General features: G+C 37.4%; 1 protein-coding gene across 3 annotated transcripts in view; it reads right to left on the bottom strand.

The window, feature by feature from the left end:
- Window positions 1–16,786, bottom strand: part of NCOA2 (nuclear receptor coactivator 2) — a 271,625-nt gene that overhangs the window by 158,969 nt on the left and 95,870 nt on the right. For all 3 annotated transcript variants that reach the window (XM_082674475.1, XM_082674477.1, XM_082674476.1), the window contains exon 2: window positions 12,859–12,915. The gene's annotated coding sequence lies outside the window, so the exon portion shown is untranslated. The remainder of the gene's footprint in view (window positions 1–12,858; window positions 12,916–16,786) is intronic.

Genomic DNA, 16,786 nt, shown 5'->3' with positions numbered 1-16,786 from the left:
AGAATCCACCTGCCGATGCAGTGGACACAGGTTTGAGCCCTGGTCCGGGAAGATACCACATGCCGCGGAGCAACTAAGCCCGTGCGCCACAACTACTGAGCCTGAGCTCTAGAGCCCGCGAGCCACAACTACTGAGCCCACGTGCCTAGAGCCCGTACTCCACAACAAAAGAAGTCACTGCAGTGAGAAGCCCACGCACTGCAACGAAGAGTAGCCCGTGTTTGCAGCAACTAGAGAAAGCTTGTGTGCAGCAATGAAGACCCAATGCAGCCCAAAAAGTCTTTATGTGGTCTACCTGGCAAACATTTAAAATTAAAGACAACACTGCTAAAATGACATTTCCTGATATTATGTCAAAGCATAATATTCGTTTAATTTGGTGATATTTTGAGTGATTTTTCTTTCTCTTTCTCCCAAGCCTGCTCTAACAAATTTAGAAACATGAATGTTCAAAAAGTACTCCCCTGGAATAAATGAGTGACCGACAGCCCCCGCTTTTAAAAAAAAAATCACTCTCTCCATCTCCTTAGTAGATGACTGCCAACAATGGCAACACCTCTTGACAACGGTAATGTACGCCAGAAATGTGATGAGAGGCTGAAAAATGTGATGAGAGGCTGAGCAAATGATTATTTGCTAGAGTCTAAAGGTGACATGCTTATTCACTGTTCAAACCTCTTTTTGTGCTTTCATCCTCAGAATCTCTAGACTGTGCTTCCAACTGACAATGTGTGCAAAGCCCTAGTTGCGAGCAAATTTTAAGAATAACTGTCCTCCTCTTTCTCTTTCTTTTCTTTCTTCTCCCCCTAGAGGAGGCTTGATAGGATGTAAGCAGAGTAGGTGAAAAAGTAATCACAAAGGAAACATATATGAAAAGTAAATTTAGTAGAAATACTCAAATGATTTTCAAGAGGGAGAAATCCTAGGAAATAGATTTTTCAGGTGTTGACGCATGATTTTTTAAAGGTTTCTGGCCCTCATCATATTTATTTCTTCTTAGAAGGCTAAAAAGGAAAGAACATAATGGGAAGGGACCTCTACTCCCTGGGCCACCCTATCCCATCTCCATTTTGTCTGTTACCAAATGCCTGATCAGATCATTTGCGGTTAACTTGTGAGTATCGTTTCCTAAGTGATTGTATGTATGTATGAATGTGTGTGTGTATGTGTGTGTGCTATTAAAGATGATTTCAACTGATTATTGGGCTGTTAGGAAAGAAGCCTTGCCTCTACCCTATGGCAGTATGAGTTAAGACTTTTAAGGCTTAAAATAGACAAGAAACACCAGCAGGGAAAAAAAGATAGAGAGGGTAGAGTCTATGGCCTGGACAATAGGTAGAGCTCAGCTGGGAACTGCTATTGAGATGCTGATCTGAAATTTTCAGAAATGTAACTCAACCTAGACTAGGAACAGGAATCAGAGAGATGAGGAATAGAAGCAGACGATGAGGGGAGGGAGGAAAAGGAGGAGGATCAAAGCTAACTTTTAAAAACAATGTTCTAAATGCTAGGCATTGTTCTAAGCGCTTTATGTGAATAATCTCAATACAACAAAACCGCACAGCAGCAAAAGAACAGATGTCTTAGGGAGGTAAGCAGGTGGAATTTGAACAGAAGAACACATAAGACTCAAGTTGGTATTAAGAATAAAGGGCGGGCTTCCCTGGTGGTGCAGTGGTTGAGAGTCCGCCCGCCGATGCAGGGGACGCGGGTTCGTGCTCCGGTCCGGGAAGATCCCACGTGCCGTGGAGCGGCTAGGCCCATGAGCCATGGCCGCTGAGCCTGCGCGTCTGGATCCTGTGCTCCGCAGCAGGAGAGGCCACAACAGTGAGAGGCCCGTGTAACGCAAAAAAAAAAAAAAAAAGAATAAAGGGCCCTCAAGGTAGACTTTACTTCTGTAACTCTGGACCTTCTCTGTTCTCTCTGGCCAAGGTATCTGCAACTGACTACTTGTAAAAAGGACATGATATCCTTATATTAAAGCATTAACCATTAAGCATTTTTTACACCTCTTCAACAAGAGGTATTCTTCAGTTAGACAATATATCAGATATAATTTATTAAACTCTAATAGAGAAATTAAAATCTAAGAATTTACTCAGTACTTTGTATAAACCCAAGTGTTATGACTTCCTCCCAATCATCTAGAGCAGGGAAATTTACAATCTAGTTGGGTTAGGCCTGGAACGTGGTAGCCACTGCATTCTCAGGACACTTTCAGCTAAGATTGTAACTAGCAGTTATTTTTCTGTCTTTGCGGCAATTGAGTCCCATCAACAAAAGATATCCTGTATCTGTTTCATTTCTAGCTACTCCTGTTGTAATGATCTAGAATACACAGGAGGGTTCTAAATGTCACAGCAAGATAACCACAAGGTCAAGAGCACCAAGAGAGGGACAGCGATGGGCCCAGTGTCCCTTACCTTCCCACACTGTGCACCTGCTACAATACCTTATTTTACATTTGTTGTTACATTGCTTTGTAATCCCATTTATGTAACTTAATGTTTGTTTTCCACTTCTCTTCCTACATAAAAGATGTGGGTGGAACAAAGATCAAATATATCGCTTCTGTACACCTGAAACATTCCTACTTTACTCTGTGCACAATAACTCTGTGCTCCAAAATGATTACAGACCGAACTGGAAAAGACCGTTGGTCAGCCGGGGAGTAAAAAACAAACCAGAGCTTCACTTAATCAGGAATTTCCATTTGCATCACTAGAGGTGGCTACGCTATATGTGAAAGAGGACAGAGTGGGGAATATAAAGTCCCAGCTTCAAGGTCTGGAGCTACCTGCCTCCCTATATGGCACTGAGTAATCTCCATGAGCCTCAGTGATTTCACGGATAAAATGCAGACAATTTCTCTCACCAAGTCGACGGTAGTAAGAATTTGATGAAATAATATATATATTAAGGTATAAGATATATTAATATATATATTAATGTAGATATGCAAGAAAAGATTCCTTCTTAAAACTCCTTTATATTCTGATTTATAAAAATATTTCTACATTTTATTTTTAAAAGATGTGGTCAAGTCGTTACTAGAGGGCATATGAAAGAAAAAATTTTAAGAGACTACTAACAACCATGAGTTACGAATACAAATAAAGACTCAGAATAAAAATTTTAAGGGTAGATTTAATCAGTGCTTTAAGAAACAGCATGAATTATTAAAACACTGAAACCATATGTTACAGTATTAATTAAATTATTTTGTATTTGCTTAAAAAACAGCTTAAAAAGAGAAAGAGGAAACTGGCAGCTGCGAATAAAGTAAAATTGAGGTGGTAAGTAATTAAAACTTCTTTCTGTGTTCATCGTGAATACTGTTAATTATATCACAAAAACTCATAAGCACCTAAAAACACTAAGCACGGATCCTACTGGGAACCTGTGTAAAAAAAACTGGGAGAAATCTGAGAGGGAGGGTAGCCTAATTTTTAGACATTTTATAAAATGTAAATGCCACATCTGTTCATTTAGATTATGATTATCTAAAATATAATACAGTCAACATGAAATAGAAACTGTTCTTCAATATAAATTAAGCTTTTTGTAAAGTAATTGAAAGAATTCTCTAGTCACTCTTAGAAATATAATTTTTCTAAATAACTGAAATTTGGTTTTGAATGGAACATCTTCTCTTTGTGTGAAAAGGTCATAGGATTTCTTAATATGGGAAGTCCAGGAAATTCCTTTTTTTTTTTTTTTTTTTGCGGTACGCGGGCCTCTCACTGTTGTGGCCTCTCCCGCTGCGGAGGCACAGGCTCCGGACGCACAGGCTCAGCGGCCATGGCTCACGGGCCCAGCCGCTCCGCGGCATGTGGGATCCTCCTGGACCGGGGCATGAACCCGCGTCCCCTGCATCGGCAGGAGGACTCTCAACCACTGCGCCACCAGGGAAGCCCTAAGGTTATTTTTAAAGAGAAGAACATGAAAAAGTAAGTGAGGTAGCCCTTTCCCCATCCATTGAAACAGAATAACCCATGTTAATAAAACATCTAAATCCAAATCCCACTGAATGAATTACCTGTGTAACCTCATTTGAAGCCAGCTTAACGTAATTTCTGTGACCTGCATTTCCCTTTATTAATTAATGTCAGATAATCATTTCTGATATAGTATACAATTTAGCAACTTTGTGGGCCGCAGACCCCCCAGTGGGAGCAAGGGGACAGCACGTACAACGCTAAGCCTTGTCATATTCTTTCCCATACTCAGAAGGTTGGCTCGAAACTTTATTTTGAAATTACTATCTCTTTGTTTTGTTTGGATGGTCCGTTTATTTGTTCTTTATTTTTTAAAAGAACAAACATTCACAGGCAAAAGACTACCAATGACACACTGGGTTTGATTTCCAATTCTGCCTCTAACTAGCTAGTTAAACTAGGTGCACATCACTGGGTAAGTCACTGGACTTCTCAGTGGCTTCTTTCCCCATCTCTAAAGCGAGATCATAACAGCAGCTACTAACTAGACTTCATCTGAGGGTTATGTGGATCATTATGGGAAGAGCTTAGAACACTACCTGGCTCATGATAAGAACAATATGTACACTAGCAATTATAAATGATCTTTCAGTTCCAAGAACTTTCTATTACATTAGTACTAGGATTAAAACAGGATCTGTGTTGATAATACTTGGTTCCACATTTATGTCTCTGTACTGAAACCCACATTGCTGACTGGCCTATAACTATGACATTTAATCAAATATAAGTAAACTGTACATTCAATTAAATAGATGACTAAAACATTTAAGCCTTAATTTGTGTTCATGTCCTACTTTCTACCTGTTTGGGGTCCCCTCATAATTATCAGTCTTTGGTAATATAGTAATGTTCTTTTAAATAAAACAAATTTATATATCTAATGACACACTGACACAGAAAAGCTACATGCCCATACATGGGCAGCAGTAACGTTAAAAATATTCTATGAACAAAAAATGAAAAAAAAAGAAGAAACAATGACATGTTGCTCTATATAATGAAAAAAATATTAATGACGTAGGATGAGTCTAACTCAATTTCCTTCATATTCCTGATTCTCATCTTTTGAGCACTTCTGACAAAATTCATTTTGTAGTATCTGATGGGACCAGTTAATCAAGTTTCCTTTTCTGAGATAAGAATCATTTTTCTCAACTAATATAGAAGGTGGCACAAAATGTCTTTGCAATTGTTACAAGATTCAATTAAAAGCAGATGAGTTGAAAGACACAAAGTTCTGTTTCACTACAGACATTATGGCTCAGGATATAAAATTTAAATGCTTTGAAAATAAAAAGTGGTTTAGTCTTGACTTCAATCAAAGAGAATTTAGACATGATCAAAACATACTTCAATTCCTGACACAAAGCATTTATTCAGAGTTCAAATGGATATAAAACATGTAAAGGCCAAGAACCATGTCTTGCCAAAAGTAATAGTAAATGTTTGTTTTTCCTTTTCTCTCTACCCCTCAAGGTAACCTACATTTATCACTACTTCAAAACACTGTGAAAACTTTACCTCATGAAACCTCATCGTAGTATATAAACAAATGATCAGGTATGTTATTTTCATAATCAGCCCTTGAAATTTAGTAGGAAACGGGACCCTTAATCAACAGAGACCTCAGGAAAAGTAATGATGACAATAAAAAAGCACTGAAGTAGAAATACCATAAGCCAAAGATATCAAATTTATGGGAATAAACAGATAATACGTAAATGCCTCCTATTTTCTATCCCTAGGGTCAGGAACGGTCAAGAAGTAAGTAAGCTCCTTGGTGTGGCATTCCTGGGTCCCTCAGGACTCGAGGACGGCCACCTCGAATATCCGTGGGGACTGCTGCTAGCACTGCAGGCAGCATTTGGCTCTGGGGCTGAACGGCTTTGATGACAGCCACTGTGCTGTGAAAGGTTTCGGAGAAAAAAAAATTAAAAGATGGGAAGCAGATAAATATAGTGAGCACACATTATGGTTTAAAGCAATAGGCACTGGCATTTAGTATATGCTAAAATCAAAATACATTTAAAAGATAACAGCACTGGGCTTCCCTGGTGACACAGTGGTTGAGAGTCCGCCTGCCGATGCAGGGGACGCGGGTTCGTGCCCCGGTCCGGGAGGATCCCACATGCCGCGGAGCGGCTGGGCCCGTGAGCCATGGCCGCTGAGCCTGCGCGTCCGGAGCCTGTGCTCCGCCACGGGAGAGGCCACACAGTGAGAGGCCCGCGTACCGCAAAAAAAAAAAAAAAAAAAAAAAAAAAGCTAACAGCACTATGTTACAAAGGCTAAGATTTTATGTTTTCAAAAGACACTTTAAAGAGAAAGTTTGAACCAGATCTTGACATATAATATAAATATGTCAGTGAACGAGTTCAAAGAAGTAATAACTTACCTGTTAGACCATAAAGATTTTATGAAACGTTGGGAATATTTTGAAGCAGCATCAACAATAAACATCTAACTTCTACATTAGAGAAAAATGTTAATGTTCCAAAGCATCTAGCTTCAAAGAAAATCGAAAACCAAGATTCCACTGGGCTAATAAAACAAAGTCTACTATTGTATATAAATAAAACCCATAAAACCAACCTAATTTGTCTAGCAGATGTTTTAAGTCAAAGGAATTTTCCATTTCCATTCCATTCAAATATAAGAGCATGAGTAACCACCAAATAGTTTTCAAAATACATTAGTTCAAAACTATCTTCTGTTTTCACACTCTATCTTATAACCTAGGAAACAGCTCATTTTCTGGACTGTAATAAAACCGCCACATCAAAGGCAGAATTAGAAATCTAGATCAAATCGCCTTCTCAGTGACAAAGAACTGAAAGAAACTGCGAAATAAACTGTTTCCTCCGGCCCCGGCTTTCTCTCTTCTAACTTAAGCTACCAATTCAATAATTATGACACAGTTGTTTCTTCAAAGGTATTCTCTTATAGTTTAGGTAAAGACTTCAAAGTCTCAGTATTCATATAAGGCACTGGCAGGTCTTTTATAAGCTCTCGCACTCATCTGTCTGCTGAAGTTTACCCCAGCTCATCACACTCCTGCTTTTTCAGTCCTTTTCTCTTCTCAAGGAGGTACAGTAAAAACTGGGCTCCAATTCTGTGATGCTGACAGCTAACAGACTTCCGGTCCTCTAGGTGGAGACCACAAAATTTTAAATGTATGATTTCTGCTTATGAAATTCATGTAGCTGGCACCAGAAAGGTCAAAACTGTGGTTTAAAGAAAGCAAAGTCTTCAACTTAATCAATTCTAAATTAATTCAATATTTTTGAATACTTCCAAAAGTGGTGAAGGCAAACAAGTCTACAGACTGTGGCCCCACAATCTCAACCTTGCATGGAGACATGCACTTAAGAGATCCTCCAAAACTGGAATACATGCATCTCTAGTATATGGTTAAATTCCTACTTAGCCATTATTGAATGCTACATAGTTCTTCCTCTCCCTTGGATCTTTTTGGATGGGAAGGCAGAAGTGTAGCTGTGACTAGAACAAAAAATATATTTCCACTGATTGTAGACACCCATGAATCATTCATGAAGTAACAAAACAAGGCTTAGACAACCTAATGCATGAATTAGGTTAAAATCACAAGTTGCAACATTTACTGTTAAATTCTCTGGTTATGTCTTGTTTTTCTGAGTCTCAAGCTAGCAAGAGAAGTCTTCAGTGGAAATCTCTATATCTTAATGGCAAAGAATCACAGAAAAGAAGAAAAAAAAGGGAGGGAGGGAGGGAGGAAGGGAGGGAGGAAGGAAGGAAGGAAGGAAGGAAGGGAGGGAGGGAAGGAGGAAATGTAATTCATTTTATAGATATGGATAATTTTATAAATAAATGTTTAATTTATCCCTTACATCTAGATGTTATGAACAGTGGAGAATGACATAAATGATCTGTGCTTCAAACATAAACTATGAGGTGTTTAATGAAAGCAGCCTGATTTTATTCGCTCTTTTCTCTTTAAAGGAAATTCTGGCAAGGTCAGCTGACTCAAATTCAACACCTGTCTAGAAAATAACATGTATCTGTCACTTTCTTCCAAAATGAAAATGAAGGGCATAGCTAAAACACCTAATAACTGACCCCAAATCAAATGCCATGTATTTGTTACTACGGTGGCACAGATATGAAATTCTGCTTATCACAGACCTTCTCCCTAAAGCTAACAACTCTACTATCCAGGTAAGTAGAATATACAAGTTTGAAATGAAATCTAAAAGCAATAACAACAACAAAAAACAAGGCAGGAGAATGTACGTTTTATTAACAATCTGCAGCCCCTTCTCCCCACTCCTGGGCACGCACACACCTGTACTACAGCACAGAAGAGCACAGCTGAGAAGCCAGAGTCCACTTGTTTCTCAGAAGATTCTGGCTCCAGTGCCACTTCCTCTAAGACACGCTAACTCGAAAGATCTGCACAAGGTACAGACTGGCAATACTCTTAATTATAATTATTTCCAAAGAATACCAGCGATGCTGATAGGAGTCACACTTAGAATTTTTCAATTAAAAAAACACAGTGCTCTCACAGTGAAATCTCTCTACACTGAATCCCAATTTACGATCCAAGAAACATCCTTATGAATTATCTAAAAAAATGATGCTTGAGAACTGCTGTAATTCTAAATCTTGCAATTCTAGCATTTGGATGAGCCAAAGAAACCAGGTTCTGCCGTATTTCTGGTAAACCTTTTAGCAATGCACTACGCTTACATCACTTGGCCTGGCTGTGCCTATGGAAATCGCAATGCCGCTGTTCTACGTGGAGACTGCCTGGATTCTGGGACTGTCTCAACCTCACCTGGCACAACACACCTATCTCACGAGTTGTGTACCTGCCCAGGAGCACACTTTGGAAGCGCAGGTAACGCCATGCAAACAAAACATCTGCTTAGGAGGGACGGCTTTTGTTGCTGTTGCCTTGACCTCTACTCCCATGGATAGATTAAGGCTTTTAGTAGAAACAGACATATAATTCAGAAAACAAGGCTCAGTTTTTTCTTTAAGAGAAAAATCAGAAAGCCAAAATTCAGCGTAAAAAGAACAAGCAAGGAAATATGGCGTTAAATTGGCACAGATACTCCTTTTCCAGTTTAACAATCTTTGGTAGTTATTCTTTATATTTCCCATAGCACTCAGAACAGACTAATACGAGATAAATAATTAATCTTCTGAAAGAATAGAGAGTCAAAAGGAAGGAGGATGGGTAAAGGGAAAGAGGGAAGAGAGAAAGGAGAGTTAATGGTGCTGAATGAATGTAGTTTTATGGGGAAAACTAAGCCAATGTGTTTACATGAATGTGTGCATAAAAAGAGGAAAATGGAAGAGTAAAAATGCTTTAAAAACTGGCCTGTCATACAGTTTCCAACTGTGGCTTTGTATTAATAACACCCACTGGAAGATAATTTCAACCCACCAGTAAGCCTATTTTGTCCTGAGTTCAGCAGTCCATTCTACATACAAGGAGCAGAGGGTTCCATCCAGGGGGGCTAGGATTAGGATCCTCGTCTGAATAGCTAAATGACTGAGGGCATTTTGTCAACTGTCAAAATATTTATTTTCCAAATCACAGTGCCTACCATGCTGACATCTGAAGGAAACAGCACAAAAATAGCAACACAACTAAATGCTGGCAGATTTCTGCCTAAAGCAAAAGAGATATAGTTAAATCTACTAAATTTTGTTTAGAATAATACTGATTTTCAGGGGACACTGCTCACAATCTCAGATTTGTAGCTCAAATCAAGCTGCCCGTCTTCATGGGAATTTATACACTCTCAGTTAAATCAGACACCTAATCACAAATCTTCTCACATCTATGAACAAAGAGGGAATTCAAAATCCAACAACTATTCATTTGAAATGTACTTTCAATCATGCCATATCCAATATGGACATAATTTCTTTTATGTCTTGATATGTTTAATATAATGTTTAGTATTTAACAACAAAATGTATTAGTATCACAAGAAGTATATGATGCTTTATTGTACTTTGGAGAACTCTCTTTACATGTTAGTATTGAAGAGTTGAGCTCTACCCAGTATGTGTGAACAATTCTTCACTCACCCATGTCACCCTGTCCTCTCACCCCAGATATCTCTAACATAGAGAAAATGTACTTATAAATAAATCCAAAATATATATGAATCCACAGTGAGTTCAGGTTTCCATGGCAAAGGGAAAATTACATTTCAAGGCTATACTGTCAAATAGATTTATCTAACACTTGCTCCTGTTTTGACTATCAATTCTGACAAAATTTTATTGGCCAACTTTAAAAATGCTTAAAATGTGAGACTGCAATGGAAACACTGATATAGCTGTAGATTAGGAAGCACAGTTCAGCCTGTTAAATAAATTTTGTCTTTTTAAATTCAAACTACAGAATTTCATTTCCCTATACTCAAACCTGGAATTTGCATTTACACTCACAGATAGAATCCCTAGGAAAGTGTGACGAAGCATACTTAATCATGTTTTCAAATCAAAATTTTAAGCTATATTCAACAACACTGCCTTCAAGAACATTTTGTCCACAATATTGTACATTGAAGATTCAAAATATTTCTATATAACATCTCCTACTCAGCCTTGAAAATAAACTAAACAAGGAAAGCTGAAATTATATTTGAACCAACCCTGCTCTACCTCAAAGCTATGTCACTTCGTTTCTTAAATAATTAAAATATTTCCCACAGAGACATAAATTATTACACCTTCCAAGATAAGGGTTCTAAGTAATTCTATAGTCACAATATTTCACACAACCTGTTCTCTGCAGGAAAAGTGATTCATCCAACAAACCACAGATGCCACTCACAACCTGAAGTTTCTAATATTGCAAGGGAGAAGGAATGCTGATTCATAGCATACCATGTTTATAACAAAAAAAGGAATCCAAATGGCTGTCTGCCATGTACCTGCCCCCCAAAAGTGAGTATGAAATTAAAGTGCCAAGGTAGAACTTTAAATTGTTTAGGTCATCATTAAATTTCAAATGAGTCATCATGTTTCAGTTTGAAATAAAGGTTAGCAGTTAAGACCTACTAATGAAATATAAGCAAAATAATATTTGATTTTAAAATTAATTTTTAAGTCCTCAAATATGAACATGATTTTCCTATACTACGTTTATTGCCACAAATATGCTCGTATGCAGGGCTATTTAGGCAGAAAATGGAGCTCAGGGGTTAAGATCAAAGTCTTCAGAGTGGCAAACTGCCACTTACTTGATATGACCTTGGGAAAGTCACTTAACCTCTCTCAGCTTCAATTTCCTTATCTGTTATTCTGAAGATAATGAAAAGCACTTATATAATGCCTGGCTCACAGTGAGGGAGCAATAAGTAGTAGCTGCTGTTATTAGTGTTATCGAAGGAGTCTCTGCAAATTGCATTTGTAAATTAGATGTGAATAAGAAATGGCTGTGTAATTCCTAAAATTTTACTTAAAAAAAAAGCCTAAAGTTCAGACTTAGTTCTTTTTATAAATGAAAAACCATGATGGCGGAAGGAGAAACCAATGCCTGAAGAAGGTGAAACAGATCAAAAAACAACACATACGAAAAACAAAAGACATGAACCCAACAGTAGCGACTAACATCCTGGAACACTTAAAGAAAACTGCCAAAGACAAAAGGAAATGGGTGGTTCCTTCGATAATGAATTCAAGCATCAATACAGAGGGCAGAAAAATGACCCAAAATTCCCCCCAATCTACAAAAATAAAATAACCTAAGTAAATTACATTTTGTATGAAGTGACAGGTAGTGGGAAATTTTTAGTTTATTTGGCTTTCAGAGATTAAAACTGGACAACTAATGTCAAATATGTTGATACTTTGCTCTCCATAAGATAACACAAAACATTTCCAAATCGTAGCATGATGGAGTAAGGAGGTGAGAAGCTCCCACACTTGCTTCAGGTTTACCCGTCACTTGATCCTAAGAACCTACTACGGTGGTGACAAAATAAATACAGAATTGGAAGCATTATCCTCTGAATTCTACCCTGATTAATCATACTTGAGTACATAAAATATGTAACACAGGTAATTTCTCTGAACATTTATGAGCGATATACTCAAAGTATCTGATATAAATTCATATTTAGAAATAAGTATAAGGAGCTATTTCTATTTTGTATTTACAGATGCAGAGTTCAATTACTCTGTATATAAATAAATTCTTACTATGTATTACCCAATAATTACGGTAACAAATGCTTATTCCGTCTTTCCCATACAATAAACACTATCCTAAGGGCTATGGATACTGTTTTCAATAAGAGAAAAATGGCCCCAATGTTCATGGAGCTTATATTCTAGTAGGGGAAACTAAAAATAAGAATACATCACATGATCATAAACATTATGATAAAAATAAATCAGGGTTGTGTGATAAGGAGTGATTGAGAAGCTATTTCAGACTGGTTGGACCAGAAAGGCCTGCTCATTAAATCTACCCACATAAGACTGAAATTTGATGCCAAAATCTATAGCAAGCAATTTTTAATTTACATATAAAAATAAATGCAAACATTTTGCTAGGCTATGAAATGATAATTCACCTCATCCAATGGGTAAATGTAAACTCTTCCCAAATACACACAGTAAACACTGATAAACAGATATGGTCATTTTACCTCCAAATACCATTTCCAATACATTCATAGTGAGTTTTCATAATAAAACAAATGTAGACAAATATACAACACTTTTAAAATTTATATTCATTTTACTTACGTATTATTTTGCTAAACTATAAATAGTATAACTTTAAATGTTTGATTTTACTTAAAAATCAAAATATACCAACAGAAAAGCTTACTTTTAAACTCACCTGTGCCTGTACACAGTGCAGAAGATCTATAAAGTTGTAGCCAAATCCAAGAGAAATCTGCAATATAAAGAAACAAACAAATATGAATAAAAAATGCAGAATCCTGTTAGACTCATTAGAGTGGATGTGATTTTTTACAACCAATATACAAATAATACTCATTAATAACATCTCTCCATTAAATTGCATGGTAAATCGAGAAGACGACCTGCTACCTTACTTCTATTTGTAGAAACTAATGTAAGACACATAAGGCTACATTTCAGTGTGAATTATGAGGTGTCTACCCAACAAATTTTGAGTGCCCGCCGTAACACTTATTACACTTCCTGGTAGCTGCCTGTCTAATCACTAGCACTGAAAGCTGAATAAAAGCAGAGGACGCCTGAGCTACCCATTTCCACACTGCACTCCTAGCCCAATGCCCAGCCCATAGTAACACAGTACACAGGAAATGTTTGCTGAATGAATGAATGAATGAATGAACAAGTTAATTAATTAATTAAGTTCACATACTGATCTTAATTTGCTGTGATTTATAGTTTGCCTATATGGAATAGAAAGGCTTGAAATTATTGAAATAAAAACCTATGTCACGATTGCTTAAACAAAGACGTTTAAAAGTGAATAATTCATCTCAAAAAAAAAATCTTGTGTAAAATGATGTAAAAATGATGCTATAGGGAATTCCCTGGCAGTCCAGTGGTTAGGGCTTGCTGCTCTCACTGCCAGGGGCCCGGGTTTGACCACGGGTCAGGGAACTAGGATCCTGCAAGTCACGTGGTACGGCCAAAAAAAAAAAAATGATGCTATATATGACAATTTGCATGAGTAAGAGTGGATAAGAAAAGGAAGAACTGAACATTTTCAATAATGAGGGCAACCAAGATTCATCTGGGTGTGTATCTTTGAGAACAAAGAACTTAGCCATGAAGGACTGTGCAGCACTTTCTCTGATCCACACAAGGATCACTTCCACTGTACCAAAGAAGTTTATTTATTTCCAAGATGCACAGTCAGTAATACGAACACAACCAATATGTGCCTATCATATTTTATGTGGATTAATGTTTACCACTCTTGTGTATATTATGGACCTAAGAAAAACTGCCTAACTGCTACTAGTAGTAGTATGTCTTTATTTTAACTAATATGTACTACTAGATTTAATCAGCTTCAAGGAATGTTTTTACAACTGCATTTTTTTCCTTCAGGTGACACCAATCAGTAATAATTCATACTTTGATTCATTATCAGACTTAAGAGTATTAACTTTCTGATGCGCCCTTTACTCTTTAGAATAATAAATAGAACCTAATAGTAGAAAAAAGCTAATGTTAATTTAATAACCCAAACTGCCATTTTTTCTAGGGCACCAGCAACATCTGATTTCATAAAGGGGAAAGAAATGGGAAAAAAATGCATTTTGGTTTTTGCCAGGACCTGATCAATCTGGAGACCATCACAGGTAAAGAAATGCAGCTAGGGTATTAGGCAGAGATGATTCATGAAAAACAAAAGGAAATCTGTATGCAGATAAGAGGTTATCGCAGTAAATAAAACAAATGGGTTCTCCTCAAGTGGCAGCCTGTGAGTGGTGAGCAGTAAACTGTTACGTAACAGGGGTCATCCATTCTTTCCAGCACTGCCGGCCTACTTAAGCCCATTCTAATTCTATACCAACAACTAATGTGCTCGAGGACATCACACTATGCAACAGTCAACAGTTAAAACTTGTGATGTGAGTGTGAATGATGATATTAAACAATTATTGCTTGATCTATACCACTCAGAAGGTTTTTATGAATGTGCTAATATAATGAGGAAAAAGTGCTAACGAATCCAAACTAAAGTAAGATACATATGGACATGAAGATAGAAGATGTGAATCATTTCCACAGTATAGTATGATACCTCGGTGTAACATTTTAAACCAGAAGAATTAACAAAATACTTATAAACACAGAATTATAAAATGTTTTCTAAGTCACTAAAGGAAAAAAATAGCTATTTAAAGCAGAAGTACGGGCACTGACCACCTATAATAAATCGGCATCCCCCTTCTCATCTACGAGTCCAGATAGCTTTCAGGAAGCTACTTTAGCAGTTTCAAGAGATGGAGAGGGGAAGACCGCCCTGGGCCTTCTGTCACCGGCAGACTGACAGAAGGAAAGACAGGAACACTGCAAGAAAAGGCAGGGATACACGCATGTCGTCCTTTTCTCTCTTACTACCACTACTATTTCCAATGTATAAACTAAAGAGATACACCTCCTCTCCATGAAGAGGGCCACCTGGAGCAGTTGAGAGAACCTAGGGTTAAGACCATCGAACAGGTGAGGTTTCAAAACCTGGCTTTCTCATGTGAATACTGCTGCTGTTAATATTGTTCCATCACTAGCAGCTGCTTAGGTGTGTGACCTAGGAAATGTTATTGTGGACTCAACTATAAAATGAGGATGATGATGTCCTCTTCGCAGCACCTTGGAAGTATCAAATGAGATAATTACATAAAGCACTTGGTACATGGTAGGCATTACACATAATTATGATTATGGCAAGTGTGATCCTGCTAAATGCTGCTAGCTGAGACAGGTAACTCAATAAAGTGACAGGTAATGTCAGGCCTACCCTACCCGAAGTAAAACTGATTTTCCCTGAGATGTCTTAATAGTGTCATCTGCCCATAACCACCCAGACGATGTATAAACAATGAGCCTGCTGGGAAAGTTTTGAATGGGGACCACTTTAAGACTACACCAAAAGCTGAAAGATACTACCCGACTTCAAATCTTACAATAAAGTTATAATAATCAAAGCAGTAGGGTACTGGCATAAGGATAAACGGAAGAGAACAGAGTCCAAAAACAGGCCCACACATTTATATCAATTCATATTCAACAAAGGTGGTAAAGTAATTCAATGAGGAAAGGGCAGTCTTTTCAATAAATGGTACCAAAAACTGATTATACATATGGGGGAGGGGGAAAGAACCTCAACCTTTACCTCGCACCTTGTATAAAAATTAACACAAAACAGATAGGATGATAGATCTAAAAGTAAGAACTAAAACTACAAAGCTCGTGGAAGAAAGCACTTGGAGAAAATTATTGTGGATTAGGCAAAAAAATTTTAGGTATGACACCTAAAGGCATAGAGGAAAAAAAAAATTTTAAAGACCATAAAAGAAAAAAACAAAATTGAATTCCTTTAAAATTAAAACTTTTGCTCTTCAAAAGAAATCATTTAACAAATGAAAACACAAGCTAACACAACACTGTAAAGCAATTATACTCCAATAAAGACGTATTAAAAAAAAACAACAGAATAGAAAGCAAAAAGCCACAGACTGAAAGAAAATATTGGCAAAATAATTATCTGATAACACAGATGTATTTAGAAAATATAAAGAGCTAAATATCTAATAAAGGATGTATATAGAATATATAAAGGACTCTTACAATAACAAAACAGATAATTCAACTTTTTTTTTTTTTTTTCTTCTTTGCAGTACGCGGGCTTCTCACTGTTGTGGCCTCTCCCGTTGCGGAGCGCAGGTTCAGCAGCCATGGCTCACGGGCCCAGCCGCTCTGCGGCATGTGGGATCTTCCCAGACCGGGGCACGAACCCATATCCCCTGCATCCATCCGTAGGCGGACTCTCAACCACTGCGCCACCAGGGAAGCCCCGATAATTCAACTTTTTTAAATGAGCAAAATATGTGAAGACATCCAATGTACACAAAAAAGCACTGAACATTAGTCATTAGGAAAATGGAAATTAAAACCAAAACAAAATACCATAGCCTATCCAACAAAATATCTAAAGTGCTGCCAAGGATATGGAGAAACTAGAACCCTCACAACTCATCCTTTGCTGGTGGGAAAGTGCAATGGTACAGCCATTTTCCAGTTTGGAAGTTTTTCAT

The sequence above is a fragment of the Grampus griseus genome, assembly GCF_964374135.1.
Source record: "Grampus griseus genome assembly, chromosome: 17".
Classification (NCBI taxonomy): Eukaryota; Metazoa; Chordata; class Mammalia; order Artiodactyla; family Delphinidae; genus Grampus; species Grampus griseus.
Note: the sequence above shows the minus strand (reverse complement) of the source record. Positions and strands in the feature narration are given on the sequence as shown.